This window comes from Triticum aestivum, chromosome 6A, assembly GCF_018294505.1.
Source record: "Triticum aestivum cultivar Chinese Spring chromosome 6A, IWGSC CS RefSeq v2.1, whole genome shotgun sequence".
Classification (NCBI taxonomy): domain Eukaryota; kingdom Viridiplantae; phylum Streptophyta; class Magnoliopsida; order Poales; family Poaceae; genus Triticum; species Triticum aestivum.
Genome location: NC_057809.1, coordinates 609119178 through 609143243, shown reverse-complemented (window position 1 = coordinate 609143243; position 24066 = coordinate 609119178). Strand labels below are relative to the sequence as shown.

General features: G+C 45.4%; 1 non-coding gene across 1 annotated transcript; it reads left to right on the top strand.

Moving 5' to 3' along the window:
• Positions 1-12425: 12425 nt before the first annotated feature.
• On the top strand, positions 12426-12528 carry LOC123132710 (U6 spliceosomal RNA). The gene has a single exon (XR_006464992.1). It is a non-coding gene; the product is annotated as a U6 spliceosomal RNA (small nuclear RNA).
• The last annotated feature ends 11538 nt before the right edge of the window (positions 12529-24066 follow it).

Genomic DNA, 24066 nt, shown 5'->3' with positions numbered 1-24066 from the left:
TTTGCGTGAACCTGCTAGGCTTCTTGGGCGTGTATGGGAAGACAAAAGATACACCTGAGGCATGGGAGGACCTGCAACGTTTGCACGAAAAAGACGGCATGCCTCCAAAGCAGTATAAAGGTCCTGCCAGCTACGCTCTTACGAAAGAAGAGAAAGAAATCTTCTTTGAATGCCTGCTCAGTATGAAGGTCACGACTGGCTGCTCGTCGAATATAAAGGGAATAATAAATATGCCAGAGAAAAAGTTTCAGAACCTAAAGTCTCATGACTGCCATGTGATTATGACGCAACTGCTTCTGGTTGCATTGAGGGGGCTTCTACCGGAAAACGTCCAATTAGCCATTGTGAAGCTATGTGCATTCCTCAATGCAATCTCTCAGAAGGTGATCGATCCAGAAATCATACCAAGGCTAAGGAGTGATGTGGCGCAATGTCTTGTCAGTTTCAAGCTGGTGTTCCCACCATCCTTCTTCAATATCATGATGCACGTCCTAGTTCATCTAGTTGACGAGATTGTCATCCTGGGGCCCGTATTTCTACACAATATGTTCCCCTTTGAGAGGTTCATGGGAGTCCTAAAGAAATATGCCCGTAATCGTGCTAGGCCAGAAGGAAGCATCTCCATGGGCCATCAAACAGAGGATGTTATCGGGTTTTGTGTTGACTTCATTCCTGGCCTTAACAAGATAGGTCTCCCTAAATCGCGGTAGGGGAGACTGACTGGAAAAGGCATTCTTGGAAGAGACTCAATAATATGCAGGGACGGATATTCTTGGTCTCAAGCACACTATACAGTTCTACAGAACTCTACCTTGGTGACCCCGTATGTCGATGAACACAAGAACAGTCTGCGCTCCAAACACCCGGAGCAGTGCGACGACTGGATTACATGTGAACACATCAGGACTTTCAGCAGTTGGTTGGAAACACGTCTCAGAGGTGACAACACTGTTTGTGATGAGTTGTACTTGTTGTCCAGGGAACCATCTTTGACTGTATTGACTTACAAAGGATACGAGATAAATGGGAATACATTTTACACGATCGCCCAAGATCAAAAGAGCACCAACCAAAACAGCGATGTCCGCTTTGATGCAGCAACCCAGAGCGGAAAGGATACATATTATGGTTACATAGTGGACATATGGGAACTTGACTACGGACCTGATTTTAAGGTCCCTTTGTTTAAGTGCAAATGGGTCAATCTGTTAGGCGGCGGGGTACAGGTAGACCCACAGTACGGAATGACAACGGTGGATCTGAAAAATCATGGGTACACTGACGAACTGTTCGTCCTAGCCAATGATGTGGCACAGGTTATCTATGTGAGGGACATGTCTACCAAACCGAGAAAAAGAAAAGATAAGGAAGCGAATACATCATAAGATGAGCCAAAGCGCCACATAGTTCTTTCAGGAAAAAGAGACATCCTGGGAGTGGACGGTAAGACAGACATGTCTGAATATTATGAAAAGTTTCATGAAATTCCTCCCTTCAATGTCAAGGCTGACCCAAGCATCCTGATAAACAATGAAGATTATCCATGGTTACGGCGCAATAAGCAAATGACAGAAGTGAAGAAAAAGTGAAGACTTTCTCCCGCAACTTTGTAACACACGAACATGCTACCATTGTCCGTTTTGTACATGCACATGCTATGTGGGTGAAATTATGATACCATCCCAACTTTCAACTTTTCAGAGTTCATTTCAAATGCTTTCATGTCTTATGGTTCCTGGCCCATGCCAACTTTCAACTTTCAACTTTCTAAAACTAATGGCACTAACAGAAAGTTTATAATTTTGCTCCTCGCCCCTGGCCCATGACCATTAGTCCCGGTTTGTGCCACAAACCGGGCCTAAAGGGTTGGTCCTCGTTGCGGGCCGAGTTTAGTCCCACCTCGCCAACCGAAGGGGGCTCACACCGGTTTATAAGCCCTTCCCTCTCTGCCTTGTTGAGCTCCTCTCAAAGTGAAAATAGATGCCCTAATAGAGAAAAGTTTAACCTAAATTCATAGTGAATTTCTCTGAAATTCATAGAAATTTACTAGGGATTTAGGTTGAATTTTCTCTATAAGCGCATCTATTCTCATTTTTTTAGTAAGTTAATCACAAACTTGTGATTCAAACAATTTTCAAAGAATTCAAATTTTAACTATTCAAATTTGAAAACTAATGGCACTAACAGAAAGTTTATAATTTTTCTAAAACTAATGGCACTAACAGAAAGTTTATAATTTTGCTAACCTAAAAGCAAACGGAATTAAAAACTAAAGCAAAAAACAAAAGAAAATAAATAATGAAAAAAAATCAAAAAAACAGGAAAAACTATTTTTATAGTAAAGTTAATCACAGTATAAAATAAATAAAGCAACAAAGAAAACCAAAAAACTAAAAAAGTGTTTTCAAATTTGAAAACTAATGGCACTAACAGAAAGTTTATAATTTTTCTAAAACTAATGGCACTAACAGAAAGTTTATAATTTTCCTAACCTAAAAGCAAACTGAACTAAAAATTAAAGCAAAAAACAAAAGAAAATAAATAATGCAAAAATCAAATCAAAAAAATAGGAAAAAACTATTTTTATAGTAAAGTTAATCACAAAATAAAATAAATAAAGCAACAAAGAAAATAAAAAAACTAACAAAGTTTTTTCAAATTTGAAAACTAATGGCACTAACAGAATGTTTATAATTTTTCTAAAACTAATGGCACTAAAAGAAAGTTTCTAATTTTGCTAACCTAAAAGCAAACAAAAATAAAAATTAAAGCAAAAAACAAAATAAAATAAATAATGCAAAAAACAAATCAAAAAAACAGGAAAAACCTATTTTTATAGTAAAGTTAATCACAAAATAAAATAAATAAAGCAACAAAGAAAACAAAAAAACTAAAAAAAGTGTTTTCAAATTTGAAAACTAATGGCACTAACACAGAGTTTATAATTTTTCTATAACTAATGGCACTAACAGAAAGTTTATAATTTTGCTAACCTAAAAGCAAACAGAATTAAAAATTAAAGCAAAAAACAAAAGAAAATAAATAATGCAAAAAACAAATCAAAAAAACAGGGAAAAACTATTTTTGTAGTAAAGTTAATCACAAAAAAATAAAGCAACAAAGAAAACTAAAAAACTAAAAAATTATTTTCAAATTTGAAAACTAATGGCATCAACAAAAAGTTTATAATTTTTCTAAAACTAAAAGCATAGAGAATTAAAAATAAAGCAAAAAACAAAAGAAAATAAATAAAGCAACCAAAAAACAAAAAAATGCCACCTACTGGGCCACCACAGCCTGAATACGACTAGAAACCCTACCATGGGCCAGGATTCAGGCCCGCAGCAGGCCCAGTAGGCCCACAGGCATTGCAGTAACAGATTAGGCCCGAAAGCCTGCAGTTGAGAGGAGCTCGGGAGGGTGGGCGCAGCAGCGCTTATAAACCACTCTCGAGCCCTCTCAACTAGCAAGGTGGGACTAAACTTTTGGGCGCGGGGCAGCACAAGGCCATTGGTCCCGGTTGGGGGCACCAACCGGGACTAAAGGGGGCATTGGTCACGGTCCGTGGAACCAACCGTGACCAATGCCCCCCTTTAGTCTCGGTTGGTGCCACCAACCGGGACCATAGGCCTCTGCTTCCCGCCCTTTCGGCTGCTGAAAAGAGACCTATGGTCCCGGTTGGTGGCACCAACTGGGACTAAAGGTGGCATTGGTCCCGGTTGTTGCCACAAACCGGGACCAATACTCTGTGTATATAAGCAGGACTTAGGAAATTTTCAGTTTCTCATCGACCGTTTGCCCCCGACGCCGCCAGGCTGCCTGTGCTCGCCGTCGCCGTCGCCCCGCGCCCCTGCCCCATGCTCGCCATCGCCGCCCACTCCTCGTTGCCGTCGCCCTGCCCCTGCCCCGTCCCGCCCCCGCGCGCCGGCGCCCTCGCCGCCCCCGCCGGGGCCTCGAGCTCCCCTGCTCGCGCGTGCCGCCCCGCGCCCCGAGCCCCTGCCACGGACTCGCCGTTGCCGCCCGCCCCTGCCCCGACACGCGCCGCCCCGGCCCGCCCTCGCCGTCGCCTGCGCCCCTGCCCGCCTCCTCAGCTTGGTCCGGCCGCCGGCGCCCTCCCATTGCAATTTTTTTCATATATATATGCTTGTTATATATATATATATATATATATATATATATGCTTGTTTTTTATATATACATATGCTTGTTTATATATATGTAATGATTTTTTTATAGAATATGATGTTTTTTCATAGATGATCACATATATGATGTATGCACGAATGTGGATGAAATATGATGTTTTTTTGTTCATAGAACATGATGTTTTTTTAATTCACATATTTTTTCTGTTCATGAGAGAGGCGGGGACGTTGAGGGATCATAGATGTATTTTTTCAGAATTTTCTATCGTGCATAGACGGATTTTAGACCACGGCAGCACCCCCTCTCTATCGTTGCAAAATTTGCTAAGTGATATTAAGAAGGAAGGAAAAGAAGTATAGGAAAGAAAGAAAATAAGAAGAGGAAAGAAAGAAGAAGAGGAGAGGAAGAAGAGGAGAAATAAATAAGAAGAAGAAAAAAGAAAAAAAAGAAGAGGAGAAGAAGAAAGGAATAGTGGAGAAGAAGAGAAAATAGAATATATTCTATTTTTTCTTCTTCTCCACTATTCCTTTCTTCTTCTCCTCTTTTTCTTCTTCTTTTTTTTCTTCCATCTTCTCCTCTAGTTATTCCTTTCGTCTTCTCCTCTTTCTTCTTCTTCTTCTTCTTCTTCTTCTTCTTCTTCTTCTTCTTCTTCTTCTTCTTCTTCTTCTTCTTCTTCTTCTTAATTTTTATCGGGAACGAGGGTGTCGAGGATCGCCGAGGGGTCAGGGTCGGGAACTAGGGTAGAGGGTCGAGGGTCGTTAAGGGGTCAAGGGTCGAGGGTTTCAGGGTCGAGGGTTCGAGGGTTCTATAGGGTCGAGGGATCGAGGGTCGAGTGTTCCAGGGTCGTCTAGGGGTCGAGGGTTCCAGGGTCGTCGAGGGTTCAAGGGGTCGAGGATCGCCAAGGGGTCGAGAGAGGTTTCCTAGTGTCAAAGTATTGAAGAAATCCATGGCTTCATCATTAGCCGGAAGTAACCAGGGCACGACGAAGTCCTCCAAAGTTATTTTGGAATGGTGTCCCGGATAGGATAATTTTCCTTTTTGTATGAATTTCAGCAAATGCCTTCCAAATAACGATATTTGGAAGGTTCTTGCTGAACTTTGTACCAAAAAGCGAATTATCCTATCTAGGACTCCGTTCCAAAATAACTTTGGAGAGCTTCGTACCATCATGCACCTGTTACTTTCGCCTAATGATGAAGACATGGTTTTGTTGAATCCTTTGACACTAGGCGACCTCCTGACCCCTCGGCGATCCTCTCGAACATGAGAGGAAGAATAGGATCGCCGAGGGGTCGAGGGTTCCAGGGTTGTCAAGGGTTCGAGGGGTCGAGAGAGAGATTTCCTAGTGTCAAAGTATTGAAGAAATCCATGCCTTCATCATTAGCCGGAAGTAACCAGGGCATAGCGAAGTCCTCCAAAGTTATTTTGGAATGGTGTCCCGGATAGAATAATTTGCCTTTTTGTATGAATTTCAGCAAAGGCCTTCCAAATAACGATATTTGGAAGGTTCTTGCTAAACTTTGTACCAAAAAGCGAATTATCCTATCTAGGACTCCGTTCCAAAATAACTTTGGAGAGCTTCGTACCATCATGCACCTATTACTTTTGCCTAATGATGAAGACATGGTTTTGTTGAATCCTTTGACACTAGGCAACCTCCCGACCCCTCGGCGATCCTCTCGAACATGACAGGAAGAAGAGGATCGCTGAGGGGTCGAGGGTTCCAGGGTCGTCGAGGGTTCGAGGGGTCGAGGATCACCGAGGGGTCGAGAGAGAGATTTCCTAGTGTCAAAGTATTGAAGAAATCCATGGCTTCATCACTAGCCGGAAGTAACCAGGGCATGACGAAGTCCTCCAAAGTTATTTTGGAATGGTGTCCCAGATAGGATAATTTGCCTTTTTGTATGAATTTCAGCAAAGGTATCCTATCTAGGATTCCGTTCCAAAATAACTTTGGAGAGCTTCGTACCATCATGCACCTGTTACTTTCGCCTAATGATGAAGACATGGTTTTGTTGAATCCTTTGACACTAGGCAACCTCCCGACCCCTCGGCGATCCTCTCGAAGATGAGAGGAAGAAGAGGATAAAAAAAGAAGAGGAAGAAGAAAAAAAAGAGGAGAAGAAAGAATAGAGGAGTTCTACTCCTCTATTACTCCTCTATTCTTTCTTCTCCTCTTTTTTTTCTTCTTCTTCCTCTTTTTTTATCGGGAACGAGGGTCGTCATGGGACATATAGATGTAGTGTTGTCGTTGTCGATATATACCCCCTCCCGATAGCTTCAACACGTGGGGGGGGGGGGGTCGAGGCCACTAATTAATATATATGATTCCTTACTATGATTAGCTAGCTAGTTCTACATTTGGCACTAATATATCCATCTGTCATGTTTGAATAACAATTGCCATGTTGTAAATATTTGTAGAAACTATGGAAACCACCCGAGACGAAGCAAAAGAAGTGTTGTTGAGGGACATAATCGCAGAAGGAAGTGATGTCGTCTCGTTGTTTCTCAACGACACCGATGGTCTGGAAGGAGAGGGTGAAGAAGCTGGCTACGGTGACCTAATGCCGGTGCAAGAAGAAGAACATGAGGACGGCTCCCATGACCCAATGCCGGTGCAAGAAGGAGACCGTGATGACGGCTCCGGTGACCGAACTGAGTCCGGCCAGGTATATATATTAGTTAAGCCTGTGCTGACTAGCTGATTGATGCATTCATTGTTTTGGTATGTACACATATTAATTAAGTCTTTGTTCTTTTTTCTAGCCCTCCGGATCGAGCACAACTTCGGTAAAGAGACGAGGCCCGAAGAAAAAGTTGAGCTCGGATGAAAAGTTTGAGATCATAGCAATCGCGCCCGACGGCCAACCGATTGAACCCCTCCGGACAAAGAGTGCATTTGTTGCTCAGTGCGGGGTTCTGGTTAGGGACAAGATCCCGATAAGCATCCAGCAATGGTTTAAGCCGGCTACAGAAGACCCTGAGGTGTCTTATGTCAATGATATGCAGAAAAATGATCTTTGGACTGAGCTGAAGTCAAATTTCACCCTACCGCCAGAGGATAATCCAGAGAACCCAGTTAAAGACTAATTAATCAAGTCTTTTGCTCTTAAGAGGATGGCAGAACTATTCAGGAGGTGGAAGAAAGAGCTGAATAAGTTTGTCGAAAATAATGAGACACCAGAATTCAAGGGCAGATATGAGAAGATCAGAGATCACTGGCCCGCATTTGTGGCCCACAAGACATCGGAAAAGAGTAAGAAGATGTCGGCGACAAACAAGCAAAATGCTGCGAAGAAGCTTCACCATCGCACGGGGTCAGGTGGCTACCTCGTAGCCCGGCCTAAGTGGGCCAAGACTGAGAATGATCTGGTTGATAAAGGGATCGAACCAGAGACAATTAGCTGGCCAGACCGTTGCCGGACTTGGTTCTTCGGGGCTGGCGGAACCTTGAACCCTGTAACAGGGAAGTGCATTTGGACGAACGATCAAATGGACATACCAGTCAGGAAGCTTAAGCAGTATATCGAAGCAGCGCAGCAAGGGAAGTTCTTTCCAGACAGAGAGAACGACGAGCTCACAATGGCCCTCGGGAATCCTGAGCACCCTGGACGGACACAAGGCACGCCAGGCTCCATTCCGTGGAAGGTTGGGTTTCCGGACGCAGGCGGTTATAAATCCCATGAGAGAAAGAAAAAAGTGCAGCAGACCCAAATGCAGGCGCTGCAAGCAAGGGTAGATGCGATAGAGGAACGAGAAGCAAATCACAGCAAACATACTGCCGAAGCTTCCCCTGAAGCTAGCCCGCCATCTCAGCGCAGAAGCAGCGTGGCTTCCACCGAGCTGCTTCAGCCGGAGCATGCCTTGACGGCTCCTGCCACCTATCCCGTGGATGCTATCACGGAGTCTCAAAATTGCCACCTTATGACGCAATGGATGAATTTGAAGGTCAAGGCGGCTGTTGGCTCTGTTTATCCTACTGAACCCGGCGCAACTTTTCACTGCCGGCCGATTCCAGAAGGATATGCTAGGGTGATGGTGGATGAAATAATGGAGGGATTTGAGGACCTCCAGCTTGACCACCCTACCGGTGAAGGGGAGACTCGGCTGGGGTCTGCTCTGAAGACTCCATGCCTATGGCGGAAGGAGCTCATCAACCTTCCGAACTGGACGCCTCCGCCTCCTCCTCCTCCTCCGGCGAGTCAGGGCACTCCGCCTCCTCCACCGCCTCCTCCTCCGGCGAGTGACGATCAGGGCCCTCGGCCGGCTCCTTCTCCGGCGTGTGGCGGCACTCCGCCTGCGCCGGCGCGCCCGAGCAGCCAGCCTCCTCCTTCTCCGCCTCGTCAGCAAGGGCGGAAGAGACCCGCCGCCGCTCCAGCAGCTGCTCCGGCGCATCGTAGTCCTTGTCCTCCGCCTCGTAAGCAAGTAAAGAAGACAACCGCTTCGTCTGCTCGGCCGGCGTCTAGCAGTACAACCAGAGGCGGGAGGACATACAGATTCGGTCCTTCTCTAAAGAGTCCACAGAAGTTACCATACGAGAGGACCCCGGAGGAGAACGCGAAGATCGCACGAACCGGAGTGGATGACTGGTTTCAAGGGTTGAGAGCAAAGAGGCATCCACCTCCGGAGGAGAAGGTAGATCCGGTGAAAGTGAAGCGCACTCTGGCTGCCCTGGCAAAACCACCCAAGTCTCTGCCGAAAGGCAACTATGAGCGCATTATTGCAAAGACATGGGCCGAAGCGGAGCGGTCGGGAAGTACAGTCAGTGATCAAAGGCTGAAAGAACGACGAGCAGCTGGGAAACAAATTGCCCAGCTCGGCGAACAAGCGAAGCAATCGTGCCCCCCGCTCAAGGTGCCTAGCGACATCGTCGATCCGAGGATGGTGCCCGATTATGGCAATATTGATGATTACCTGCCCGACGATGTACATTATGATCCCATGGAGGTGCAGATACATAGATACGAGTACGGGAAGCCTCTCATCAAAGATGAAAAATCTTTAACAACGATGATGTGAAGATTACATGATTGGTACTTGAAAATCTGCAGAGAGTCTGGGGGGAGGAGTACTTTGTATGCGAGAGTTAAACCGGAGCATGACCTCGTTGGAATTGAACTGTTGCCTATTCCATTTTAGGAGTTCTATCAGTTTTTCAATCAATTGGCCCTCGATAAAACAACGATCACCTGCTACTGTCTGTAAGTAGTACTACTTCTGTCATTAAGTCTCTCTATATAGCTCATCTCTTTCATTGCATGTATTTATAATTATCCTCACTATATTATGTAGATTGAAGATCGCCGAATTGAAGAAAAGACAAATCGGTGATATTGGGTTCGTTAACACATATCTCATAGATGCAACTGAGGTTGAACATCGTCCCGGAGATACCGAGACAAACTTGCTACGATCATTCAAAAAAAATGAAAACAAAGATATAATACTCTTTCCTTACAACTTCAAGTGAGTGTTACTGTCTTGTGCATATTCGGTTTCCCTTATATATTAGTCCAGGTTATAGTAATGTAATTGATGAGTTATGCATGCGTGTGCAGTTTCCACTATATTCTCCTAGAGATTAGGCTTGAGCAGGGAGTAGTAACCGTCTTGGACTCTAAACGAAAAGATCCCCAGGAGTATGGGGACATGACTGAAATCCTCAAGAAGTAAGTTAAGTCGATCATTATCCACCATATCAGCAACTTTGTTCATTTCCTGATATCAAGTAATTGTTTTCTTTGTCCGGCAGGGTTTGGAGAAAATTCACCAGAAAAGTTCCGGGACTGCCGAAGGAGCTGGAATTTAGACACCCGAAAGTAAGTACTATAGTAGCATGTTCCGCGCATCTCCTAGTGATTCAAGCGCTAGTTTCATCAATACCATTTAGCATTCTTGCTTATCAGTTTGATTGACCTCTATTTCTTGTAAAGTGGTTGTGGCAGGAACAAGAGAATGATTTCTGTGGATAATACGTCTGCGAGTCCATCCGCCACACGACCTGTGAGCGGGGCGGGTACTCTGACGAACAATATGAAGTACGTAAATAACAACATTCACAATTTTATTTTATTACCATCATTTGTGTTGAGTTTCATTTATTCATATATATATATGTATTGACCCCCTTCTTCAAATTAGATGTTTCGGAAGCGGGATGAACTCCTAGCACCAGCTCGCATGCGAGCAATTCAAGAGGAATTGACGGCATTCTTTCTTGACCACGTGATCGCTGAAGACGGAGAATACTATGTGGACCATGAGTCCGTATGATTATATTTGTAAGAGATAATTATTGTATATATGTAGCCGGTAGTGTCGGATAGATATACGAGAACTTGTTGTTCGACCAATCTCTCGGAGAAGGAGAGGTGGTCGATATCACTTCTCTCTGTATGCATATATGTTCATGACGATCTTCTGTTTCCTTCATTTGCTTACTAGCTAGCTAGCGTGTCTAGTCCTCTCTATACGTATGTATAGTACGTAGCGTCGACCAAGAACGGACATAAGAGAGGACACTTCTCTCTATTAATTATAGCTAGCTAACACAATATATGAAACACCTAAATTAACCCCCCAAAACCCCCAACCCCCCCCCCCTTCAAAACAAAAAAAACAAAAAACCCAGCCACAGAAATACTGACGCGTGGATGCCTATTGGTCCTGGTTGGTGCCACCAACCGGGACCAAAGGGTCTCCTGCCTGGGCTCCGCGCACAGGCCACGTGGAGGCCCATCAGTCCCGGTTCTGGATTGAACCGGGACTAAAGGGACAGGGCATTAGTACCGACACTTTAGTCCCGGTTTAGGAACCGGGACTAAAGGCCCTTACGAACCGGGACAACAGGCCCTTTTTCTACCAGTGGCTACTGCTATTACATACACGCGCTACTACTAATGAAATACTAGTAGCGTGGGTAAACAACCAACGCTACTAGTATCATATATACTAGTAGCGCTCAGTTTCCTCCCCACGCTACTACTAACAATTTATGAATTAAAAAATAAAAATTAGATATAGTATTCATGAATAGTAATACGTCCAATGAAAAACAAACGAATGTCACTGAACCATCTCAATATTCCACTTAACATGTCACAGAACCATCTCAAGATTCAATTTAACATCAGACACACACAGCCATCATCGTAAGGTGGGTATCTTCCCTAGTGGTCTACCACCAACCTAAACAGACCACTTCTCTAGATGTATCTACCTAGACTCGGAGTTCAGAAGTCGGTGGACTCGAATCCTCCCTCCCCCGGACGATGGCGTCAAGGTCCTCCACCTCGGCGACCTCCGGCGTCGAAATCACTTGGACGATCATCTATGCGACGTGACAACCAGGCTTCACGGCGAAGTCCGTCTGCGAGTGGTTGAAGAGCACAGCGCCACCGGGCCGTGCTAGTTAGCGTCGATCACCTCTGCACCCACGTCGCGAAAGTGAAAACTTGTTAGTACGCAAATTGCATCAGTTCAACCAAATAGTACTAGCAAACATGCACGAATAGGGAAAAGAAATTTTGGCGTTCACCTAGTTAGGTATCAACTATTTAAATAAAAAAATCAGCAACTTCTTTCTTAAATAAAAAAGGTGCTTGGTAACTACACTTGAAAAGCTTGATAGCATATGAGATTAAGATATATAAATTTGTGTGGTCACGTCCTTGCATGTTGGAAACAATCATTGGTTAAGATTACGCTCTTTTGTCGAGGAAAGAACTTTGGGTCAATCAACAGCCTTTCACTTGATCTCCGCTAGCTACTTTGGATTCAATAAGAAAAGGAACATTTATTTGAACGGAAAAGAACAAGCAGGCAAGCATGCTATCAATCTTTTGGCTAGAATTTCACAAAATGCACCTGCCAAGTGTACTTTAACAATCGAGGTGCCCCATCTCCTCATGATGAAGGACTTTAGCTGAGCCGACAACATGGAGCACGATGTAGTCTTTTCCGAGCATGAACCCTTGGCTGTCATCAATGAACCTGCAACATCCATCGTGCCCATTGTAAAATATGTTAGTTTCAGATAAGAAAAGAACTAAACTCTGAACATATGATGTTATCTAAATCCTTACTTTATGGAGTCAAGATTCCAGGAGATGTCATCGGCAGCAAAAAAAGGAAATATATTTCACTGATTTTGGTGTTGCAACAACGTATATACTTTATCACATTATAAGTCCTCACACCATCAACTATGACAAGATCTTTATTAAAAGGCGAAAGGCCACATATTACCAACCAACCATTAAGGTTCATCCGTAAAGGTCCCTTTGGAGACATCCGATAAAATTGGAACGATACAGAGAAGATTAGTATGGCCCCTACGCAAGGATGACACACACAAATCGAGAAAAAAGGTTCATCCTTAAAGGAACATGAAATTACACATATATGTGAGTTTAAGATGATCCCTCCGGTAGTCATGACCATCGTGATCAGAGGATGTTGGAACCTGTGCCATCTGCTGCCGGTTATGGCCACCGGTGACATAGAGATCGAGAAGGATGTGTGTGTCAAGGCGGTGGCTAGCCACAACCCTGACCAGTTGGACGTCCGATACAAGAACAAACTGCCCAGTGTTTCCGTCCTCAGATAGTAAGTATGCATGCACGTTGATGATTCCATCTCTGTTTTTTTTCTACACTACCACTGATGGCATTTGGATTTAGTTAATCAACCCTTTTCGTTGCGTTATCATTTCACACTTGCTGTCTAGGTGAATTCTGCACCGACGTGTTTCTTCCACCGTGACATGGAGTTGGATGGATAGTTGTGCTCCTATGGTTGCTGCTACTGCTGCATGCGCTTGGCTTTTTCGTGTGCTCCCGTGGATAGCCAGACACCGCCGGGTTCATGGATGGCTGTTCAATGCAAACATGGAAGGGAAAGCTTCAGCCTTCAGGTGCGTCGGCCCTCACACGGTAGATCCCCTGTCACTGCTTTTGTGGTGTGTTGTTGTGTTAGGCTTTAGTGAGCTTTTGGTGGCTCTGGAATAAGAAGCTGACTGGCATGTGCTTGTGTCTACATGCCCAGACTATGCGGATGTGTGTGCCAAGTGTGGCTTTGCTGCTGAGTTGGCTTGCATCCACCTGGCCGCGTACAGTGCATGCTTCTGTGGATTGTTTGATACACCAGTAGTAAATTGAGCAGCAGCCTATACTGTATCTTTGTGGCTGCAGTGTGAGTGTGAGTCTGGTTCTCTCCTCTTACAAGTGTTTGCCATGTATTTGAAGTGAACCGAGAAGCATCTGTGTGTGTGATACAGGCTGTGCGTTTCTTAAATATGTGCTTAAAATGGACAGCTACCTGTGATTGTGAAGTTGGTCGCGACATTTCTTATCTGGTTGCAAAGCATACTTTCCCATTTTGGTGTTCATTCTCTCGGAGTCTTGAAATGTAGTGTTTAGCAAGTGCTATTTCACAGCTTTTTGGACAAGCAAGTTTAGTCAGAGCTCATTTACAATTACAGACATGCTGCCGTCGCTCAAGTTTGCAGCAAGACTGCCCCTCTAGTTTTTTGCTCTTGCTGCATGCATGTGTGTTAGTACTTCAGAGTTGTAATCATGTTTGCCTCGGTGCAAGAGAAGCAGAGGAAGAAAAGGCCAAACTCTCGTCTCCTGTATTTTCTTGTGTGAAGCAGCCGAGAGAAAGAGATTAGAGTTTGTTTTGTGTGCAGGCTTGGACGTGTTGTTTGGCGATTCACACGAGGGAGGCATGCAAATGTGCAGCTACGTCCGTCGTTTTTTCCGCAAGTATGCAAATATATATAAACAAGAGCCTAGAAGAGAAAGCACACATGGCGAACACACGATATATTACAAACGCGAGCTATCAGGGGCCCGCTCAACCGCCATGGCGAACACCACCAAGGTCGTGTCCGTCTTTGGCATTCTTGTTTTCCTGCAGATATCATGGGTTGCCGGGCAGATCTACACATTCTCAGCGGTGATGTCGGTGAACGGCTTCGACAAAGGGGAGGAGGGCGGGCCGGCGAGCTGCGACCGCCAGTACCACAGCGACGACCAGTTCCTAGTGTCACTGGGTTCGATGTGGTACGGGTCAGGCAACCGGTGCGGCAAGACGATCCACATCAGGAGCGCCGATGGGCACTGTGTGGTGGCCATGGTCGTGGACGAGTGCGGCCGTGAGAGCGGCTGCAGTGAGAACGAGATCAGCACGTCGGCAGCTGTGTGGAGGGCCTTCGGGCTCGACACCAATGTTGGCGAGGTGTTCGTTAGTTGGTTGGATACTAACTGAAACTATTGTGTTTGTTTGAAGATGACCAGATGAGATTGTTCGCAGTAAATGGAGTGGTCTGCTTTAAACTTCCAAGTCTTTAGCTGGGTTGCATGGATGAAATCCTTAATGTGTGAACGGCGTTCCTGCCTTCATGGAAGTATGTACTTTTTTTCCTGTTCTTCCAAAAAGAGGGTAAACCCCTGTGCTCTGCAATAGGTGGTGCATACATCCTACAAAGTATCAACTGAAACGATTGTTCGTAACCGGCTGCATGTCAACTTGAAATGGTTGTCTATATTGAAGAATAAGATTGTTCACGGTAAATTGGGTCGTCCACTTTGAACTGTATGCATGAAATCCTTAATTTGTCAAAGTTGTTACTACACGCACCTGTTTGGATCTTGCCCACCTTCATCTTTGTAGTGAAATACTATTAACTAATTAACATGTACTTGGGAGTTTGTTTATTGCGCGCGTAAACTCCTGGAGTAAAAAATCAAGATTTAGTCCATCTTTTTCTCAACAGAGTGAGTGCATCCGGGAGTAAAAATGAATATATCATCTCACTCTGTAGAATGCACCTTATTGAGAGAAAGAGGAAGCACCAGTTCCCTAAGAGCAGCTCTAGCAAAAAATGGATGAAGCCCCAAAAAATGCAGCCCAAACCGTCCAAGCCATCGTCTAAAGATCGACATTGTCCAGAAAATCCTCCACATCATCTATAATTGGACATCATCGAGGCGTCATCCAAACTCCAACAACTCGCTTCGAGGGCTCCCTCACACTACCTTCAAGAGCTGTTTGAGACCGACGAAGTTGCCACACCATCCCCGCAAGATGTCATGCGCCACTCCACCACCGTCGATGCCCGATCTGGCCACCACACGTGGCCTAGGCTTTGGATCCAGCCACCTGGGTGATGGCTCAAAGCGGAAAAAATCCCGGAATTTTTTATGGAATCAAACATGACCAAGTATTGCACTCTTATAAAAAGATTAAATAGGAAATGACTTTTACTGTATCCGGGGTCAAAGATTTCCCAAAAATGCTAGATAGAAGTACTATTCATGCTATATTGTCGTCATAAATTCATTTTTTTTGCCCTGAAGTCAACGAGAATTATTCCTTGGCCGAAATTTTTATATGAGTACAATACCTAGTCATATTTGGTTCAAAAATACATCCACGATTTTTTGATTTTTTTTGAATTATTAAATTATTTTTGGATATAGGGGGGGGTGGAGCACCCGAGTGCTCCTAATCCGCTTCCATATCCCCCCTCTCTATTGAATGCGCTGTACTAAAAAAAGAGGGGAGCATTAATTTCCTGAGGCAAGAACAACTTGTTGCCATAGCTAGAGTAGGTTCTTTTACAATGCACTTGATATATCGTGCACGCCCTCATTTTCCGTTGTTGCTTCGAAATTTGTGCTACATTTTTTTTTGGTTTTGCTGGCAAAGATTCTCTTGTTTCAGAGTATTAGATAATTTTCTCTATGTTTTTTTTGTGTCAAAAAATGTATCATAATGTTTTGTTATTACATATCAACAAATAAGAGTGCACTTGTTTAAGTGTGGATTTTCTGTTACACAACAAGACATTATGTTGCATCTGGACAAGGGAAAAAAATCTGCCAAGTTATTATATAATATCCTCAAACAAGAAATTTTTTGTCTTAACAAAAAAAAAGTATTACAAATCTCAATGCATCGAAAGACGGCGGATGCGTATAGTATATTACATGCATGATAGAATACCATTCGTTCTTCGTTGCCGTAGCTCTGTGCATTCCAAAAACCGTGGTCTCAGCAATGCAAGAGTCTGCGAAAGCAGGACATGAGAGAGTCCTTAATTCGTCTAAAGGCTTTGACGAGCGGCACGAGGGCGCGCATGCACATGTGTAACTACGTCCATCACTTTGTCAGCATGCTGCAGCAAGAGCCTATATATAGAAAGCACACAACTACCAGGGCAAGCCAATTGCAAGCTATCTTATAGACTCAATTATACAAATGGCGAGCACTACCAAAGCCGTGGTGATCTGTGGCATTCTAGTTTTCCTGCAGGTGTGGTTTGCCGCGGGGGATGTCTTAGACACCCCGGCGGTGATGTCGTTGAACGGATTCCAGCAAGGAGAGGAGGGTGGACCCGCGAAGTGCGACGGTCAGTACCACAGCGACAGCCTCTTACTGGTGGCGATGACTTCGGCGTGGTACGGGCCCGGCCGGTGCGGCAAGGTGATCAGCATCAAGAGCACTGGCGGGATCACCGTGCAGGCCGTGGTCGTGGACGAATGCGACACAGACAACGGCTGCGGCACCACCGAGATAAGCACGTCGGCCGGCGTGTGGCATGCCTTCGGGCTTGACACCAGCGTCGGCGAGGTGCCTGTCACCTGGTCGGACGTCTAGTTGAAACAGTTGTTTTTGCAATTGTGCTGGTAAAACGTGTCATCTGCTTTCAGTTTCAATGTCTTTCCCCAATGAAATAACAAACTACATGCATACGTACATGCATGATGTGTGCCAATAATATGCTTATATGTAAGTGTCAACCATTGTAAGTTTGTTTGTGACGGTATAAGTCACTGTATGTAAGATGATCTCATGCTAGTCTTCGATGAGCAATATACTTCCACATCCTCTGCTAAGTTTGATCGGTGTTTTTCTCCTTACATAATTACAAGTTCTGCTAAATTCTGTGTTCTCTTTTTTTTCCTGTAGTGTTTAAATGAAAGTAGCATTAATTCTTACTTCCCCAAAAAATTAAAATTAAAATTGTGCTAGGAAAATACTGACGGGATGATTTAGGTGCAAGTACACCAGTAAAGAATATCATCTTACCATAATCTATGCTAATGAAGTAACAATGTAACGTTACATGGGTATATAAGAAACACACACTGGGAGTAACATGTACACATGTTTACATCGATCGCCAAATAGGAATAACTTCCTTTAAATTTCCATAACATTACAGTACAACTAGGAAGTCCCCCGCAAAAAAAAAGTGTGGACGCATGCAATGGCATGTCCAAAGAAAACAAAACTAAATCTATTGGTACAAAACAACATGGGTGCTTGGATTGTCCCATGCGACAACCTCAGAGAAAAAGAGGGCATGCACCAAAGAAATGCTTGACAAAAAGACATGTGGATGCACAGGTCACATATGGATTGTCATGCAGTGCATCTTTTCATTCCGCATTTCAATTGTTGTTAATTAGCCTATGGCAATAAATTCTTTTTTGCTATTGTAGTTTGCCAGACATGATGAAAAACACTAACGCACCATTTGGAACAAAGAAATCTCATAAGAATGAAAACATATAGGAAATTTTCCAATGGTGCCCCTTTTCTGGAGCAACCTGAAGTTGCTCCGCCTTTTCACATAGAAGAAGAGAACGGGCCAGTTAATAAGAAAAATTGGCTGAAACCTTATACAATGCTACACACAAAGCAACTTCGAGGCTACACACCATCCGAGACGACAAATCTACGACCCCATGGCCAGAGAGGACACACTAAAACACCATGACAAATTCCAAAGCCGCTGCTCCGGCTTCCACACCGGCCCTGAGGACACACACTTGCCTAGTCGATGACTTTGCCGCTCAAGCGACCAAAACCAACACCCAACATGCCGAAGATTTCTGGAGTCGCCACTCTGACGTCCAAACCAGCCCCAAGACCGCAAACCAGCCTAGTTGATGGCTCCACCCCCCAAGTCACCAAAATAAACGTCCAACGAACAATACATTTCTGAAGCAGACGCTCTTACTTCCACACTGACCGAGAGGCCACGCACTCGCCTAGCCAACGCCGAAGCTGCAAAGCCTCATTAGGTACTGCCAGTGGACAAAAGGCCGGACCTCAACGGCGTCACCCCAAGGGGAAAGCGACGGGGAACACTGCTGACGTCCTCTCTGATGAAGAATGAAGCTTGAGTTTTCACCATGAGGGCCTGAGACCGAAATAACGAGGGAGGTGAATGGGCTCCAATTAAAGCCTCCAAGGAGGGATGGATGTCCTAGGACGCCGCTCATGCCGTCGTCAAATGAGGTCAAGCTGGTTTTTACCTGGAGCTCACCAAACCCACCGTCACCATGGCTCGCCCAGCCAATCGCCAACAACAACTTGCTGACAAATATCGCCATAGCCATGTGTCCAGACACACTAGACAGCTCGCCGCCAACCACCACCAAGTTTCCCGTGAAACCACCAAAGCGCATCACACCGCCACAGGATACCGCCAAGCATGAGCACTGCCATGCCTCTAACCTCCATGCTACCGCTCCAGCTAATTTCAGTCCAGTTGTAAAATATGCAACTATAAAACTGTTCATAGCTATTATTGTATCCAGTGGTTGGAATCTGATGCTGCTAGATATACATATTGTGTTCTTACATGGTGTTGTAGAAGAGAAGATCATTATGAGGCAACCACCATGTTTTGAGGATGACAAGGTACCAACAAACATATGAAAATTGAACAAGGCTCACTATGGCTTGAAACAAGTTGCACGAGCATGGTACTCTCGTATAAGCTGATGATATTATAGTAGCAAGCTCCTCTCCGTCTGCTTTTTTTAGAAAATGAGGATGACCCCCGATCTCTGCATCTGGGAGATGCATACGGCCATGTTATTGATTATTCTCGAGGACCTTACAAAGTATTACAAATAATATACCTGAATCCACCATCTTGGCGACATATGCCTCTACTCCTATCCATATGATGAAGGGATGCTAGCTGGGCCACTACCCAAACCACTCACCCAGGCCTAACATCAAAAGCCGGAAGCCCCAGCCGAGCCACATACCGGGTCTGGGGCATGCTACCTCTTGAGCACTTGCGTTGGTTTTCTCTTGAAGAGGAAAGGGTGGTGCAGCAAATTATCATAAATATTTTCCTCAGTTTTTAAGAACCAAGGTATCAATCCAGTAGGAGGCTATGCGCGAGTCCCTCGCACCTACACAAAACAAATAAATCCTCGCAACCAACGCGATAAGGGGTTGTCAATCCCTACACGGTCGCTTACGAGAGTGAGATCTGATAGATATGATAAGATAATATTTTTGGTATTTTTATGATAAAGATGCAAAGTAAAATAAAAGCAATGAAAATAAATAAGTATTGGAAGATAAATATGATGAAGATAGACCCGGGGGCCATAGGTTTCACTAGTGGCTTCTCTCAAGAGCATAAGTATTTTACGATTGGTGAACAAATTACTGTTGAGCAATTGACAGAATTGAGCATAGTTATGAGAATATCTAGGTATGATCATGTATATAGGCATCACGTCCGAGACAAGTAGACCGACTCCTGTCTGCATCTACTACTATTACTCCACACATCGACCGCTATCCAGCATGCATCTAGAGTATTAAGTTCAAGAGAACAGAGTAACCCTTAAGCAAGATGACATGATGTAGAGGGATAAATTCATGCAATATGGTAAAAAGACCCATCTTGTTATCCTCGATGGCAACAATACAATACGTGCCTTGCTGCCCCTACTGTCACTGGGAAAGGACACCGCAAGATTGAACCCAAAGCTAAGAACTTCTCCCATTGCAAGAAAGATCAATCTAGTAGGCCAAACCAAACAGATAATTCAAAAAGACTTGCAAAGATAACCAATCATACATAAAAGAATTCAAAGAAGATTCAAATATTGTTCATAGATAAACTTGATCATAAACCCACAATTCATCGGTCTCAACAAACAAACCGCAAAAGAAGATTACATCGAATAGATCTCCACAAGAGAGGGGGAGAACTTTGTATTGAGATCCAAAAAGAGAGAAGAAGCCATCTAGCTAATAACTATGGACCCGTAGGTCTGAGGCCAACTAGTCACACTTCATTGGAGAGGCTATGGTGTTGATGTAGAAGCCCTCCGTGATCGATGCCCCCTCCGGCGGAGCTCCGGAACAGGCCCCAAGATGGGATCTCGTGGATACAGAAAGTTACGGCGGTGGAATTAGGATTTTGGCTCCGTATCTGATCATTTGGTGGTACGTAGGTATATATAGGAGGAAGAAGTACGTCCGTGGAGCAACAGGGGGCCCACGAGGGTGGAGGATGCACCTGGGGGGAGGGGGGTAGGCGCGCCCCCCTACCTCATGGCCTCCCTGTTGGTTGCTTGACGTAGGGTCTAAGTCTCCTGGATCTTGTTCGTTCCAAAAATCATGTTCCCAAAGATTTTATTCCGTTTGGACTCCATTTGGTATTCCTTTTCTTTGAAACCCTAAAATAGACAAAAAAACAGCAATTCTGGGCTAGGCCTCCGGTTAATAGGTTAGTCCCAAAAATAATATAAAAGTGTATAATAAGCCCAATAATGTCCAAAACAGTAGATAATATAGCATGGAGCAATCAAAAAATATAGATACGTTGGAGACGTATCAGGGCACAATCCGGTCAGACGCACTCGTGTGTCGTCGCCGCCATCTTCCATAGGTCCGTCTTCAGATCATATTGAGGCTTCTACCTTGTCTGGCCACTCTGCCATCGACATCACCATGACGCCAGGCAGCTACCTCCTCCTGCACGAGTCCATCTCCGCGCATCGGATGCCGAGCCTCCACAGCGCCATGCCGCCGATCTCCGCCGCCATCAATGTGTGAGATGAAGTACCACTCCACCATCGCCCTAGCCATCACTTGCTCCAAAACGATGCCCCCAGGAGGGAAAGCGATAAAACGCCATCATTGTCCGATCCGGAAGACCCAGATCTAGGGTTTCCCCCGGAGCATCCCGAGCCTGATGACGCGCGACGATGTCTCGACAAGGGAACGTCATCTAAGACGCCGTCATCATCCGACAGGACCATAGTCGGCGCGATTTTCATCGGCAGTTGCTCCACCAGACGTGCGCCACCGACGTCGCTGGTCCCTTCAACCGGAGTAAACTCCAAAATGATACCCTAAAGAGGGACTATGACGCAAAATTGCCGTCATCGCTCGATCCCAAGGAGATCTAGGGTTTCCCCCGGAGATGCCCGCGCTGTCAAGGATCAGACAAGGGTAGAATCCCGGCGGATCTGCCCGGCTGCCGACGAGTCACACCCGCCACCGTGTCGACGGCAGACCAGCGATCAAGGCCCACGCTTGGGCATAGATCCGGCCGCGCCGCCGCGAACCGATCCGGTCACGCCGCCGCCGTCCCTGGCGACCGCGACGCACCAGATCGCGAGGCCTCCTGCCGTGGGGGAGCGAAGTCGCCGAAGCGCCGCCATGCTCCGGCCCCGGGGCGCCGGGCCGTGCCAGCCCCACGCGAGCGAGAGGGCCCGAGTCCCCGCCACCGCCGGCGACGACCAGGCTTCGCCTGGCCGCGCCCTTGGGCGGCGGCGAGGGAGGAGGAGGAGGAGGAGTGGGGAGGGCCGGCCGACGGGATCTGGGGGCCTCCCGGCCGCCCACGCGAGGGGCGACTCGGGAGGGGAGAGGGGCGGTATCTTGTGTCTTGATCAGCGAACTATTCTTCCTTTTGTTGCGTAGTGGTACGCCTGTGTCCTCTCCATCTGCTACTAGTGACTTGTTAACATATCTAAATTCAGAATTTGTCTTAAAAGATTTTTGGTGACTTGAAATATTTTTTGGGCATAGAAGTTAACAAAATTCAAGATGGCATAATTCTGAAGCATGAAAAATATGCCACTGACATTTTGACAAGGATTGGTATGAAGGACTGCACGCCTTCATCTACACCATTAGCTCCTACAGAAAATCTACCAGTTCATGAAGGAGAACCATTTGAACCAGAATATAGAACAAACTATAGAAGCATTGTACGTGCCCCTTCAGTACTTAACTCTGACTACGCGCCCTTCAGTACTTAACTTTGACAGGCCCTGCTCTTTCAGTTTTTGTCAACAAAGTATGCCAATATTTACATGCACCCACGTCAATACATTGGACAACTGTCAAAAGAATCTTGAGATATGCAATGTATACACTAGGGACTGGATTGACCATCAGAAAGTCTCGGTTTACATTGATCGGTGCCTTTCTCAGATGCTCTGATTGGGCATGCTGCACTAATGACAGAAAATCTACAGGTGGGTTTGCAGTGTTTTTGGGATCTAATCTTGTTTCTTGGGGTGCCAGAAAACAAGCTACTGTATCAAAGTCAAGTATTGAAGTTGAGTACAAGTCTCTTGCTAATGCTATTGCTTAAGTTGCTTGGTTTGCTTGATAAACTTCATTTTTTTTGCGAGGGATGACCTTGGTATTAATTTTGAATCATACACTATGCCTTTGGTGTAATAACTTGGGAGCAACCTATCTATCTGCAAATCCAGTGTGTCATGCAAGAGCAAAATACATTGAGATAGACTTCTACTTCGTCCTAGAGAGAGTGGCTAATGGGTTTACATAACCTCCACCAAGCCATTTGAAGAATTCAAGCATAAACTCAACTTAGATGCATTGTCATTAAGGGAGGGTGTTAGGAGATACGTTCGGGAATTGTCTAGAGTCTTCTAGAAGAGTAATTGTATACGGTTTGGTTGAGATAAAACCAAACCACATTCCTTTCTATCTCTAGCTGTTTCATATATAGCAAGTCCTGTATTCCCGTTCAACTTGTATATATGCAGTTCAGGGATAAGCCCCTCCGTATAAATATACATCACGCGGCACCCTACGGGGTGTGAGACGCTTTCCCGATCCTTAGGCCCTTGATTATCTTTGTAGTAGAGTAGTATTAGTTGGCTTGACCTTGGGAGTTTGTTTATTGCCCGGAGAAATATGCATGAATATATCGATATATACTGAACTTAGAAGTTTAGTTGTAGCGTAATATATCCCCACTCTGTACAAAATACCATTTATTGAGAATAAAGGGCGCACTAGTTACCTATGACATGTTGCCGTGGCTCACTGCGACCCTGCCTCCATGAACTCCAAAAATAAGCGTGGCCTCAACGATGCAAGAGTCTGTGTGAGCAGGGGATGAGAGAGTCCTTACTTTGATAGGCTTGGACGACGAGTTCACACGATCGAGGGGGCGCGCATGCATGCGTACATATGTAACCTCGTCCCTCGCTTTGTCCGACAGGCTGCAGCACGAGGTTATATAAAGAAACTGCCCCAGCCATTGATAGAAAGCACACATCCAAGGCAAGCCAAGTGCATGCTAGCTCACAAACACAAGACCTAGCTCAGTTACCATGGCGAACACCACCAAGTCTGTGGCGATTCTCAGCCTTTTTGTTTTTCTGCAGGTGTGGTGCGCCGCCGGCCAAGTCCACGACATCCCGGCTGTGATGTCGGTGAATGGCTTCGAGCAAGGAGAGGAGGGTGGGCCGGCGACGTGCGACGGCCAGTACCATAGCGACGCCCTCTTCCTGGTGTCGATGACCTCCAAGTGGTACGGGCCCGGCCTACGGTGCGGCAAGAAGATCGGCATCCGTAGCTCGGACGCGCTTTATGTGGAGGCCATGGTCGTGGACGAATGCGACACAGAGAACGGATGCGGTGACAACGAGATCAGCACGTCGGCCGCCGTGTGGAAGTTCTTCGGGCTTGACACCAATGTCGGCGAGGTGACTGTCACCTGGTCAGATGTAAACTGAAACATGCATGACGGTAAGTCGGCCATCTGTTGCCAACCTCAAAAATCTGCTTACCCGCCTTCACGGCGCCTCGGCGGAGTAC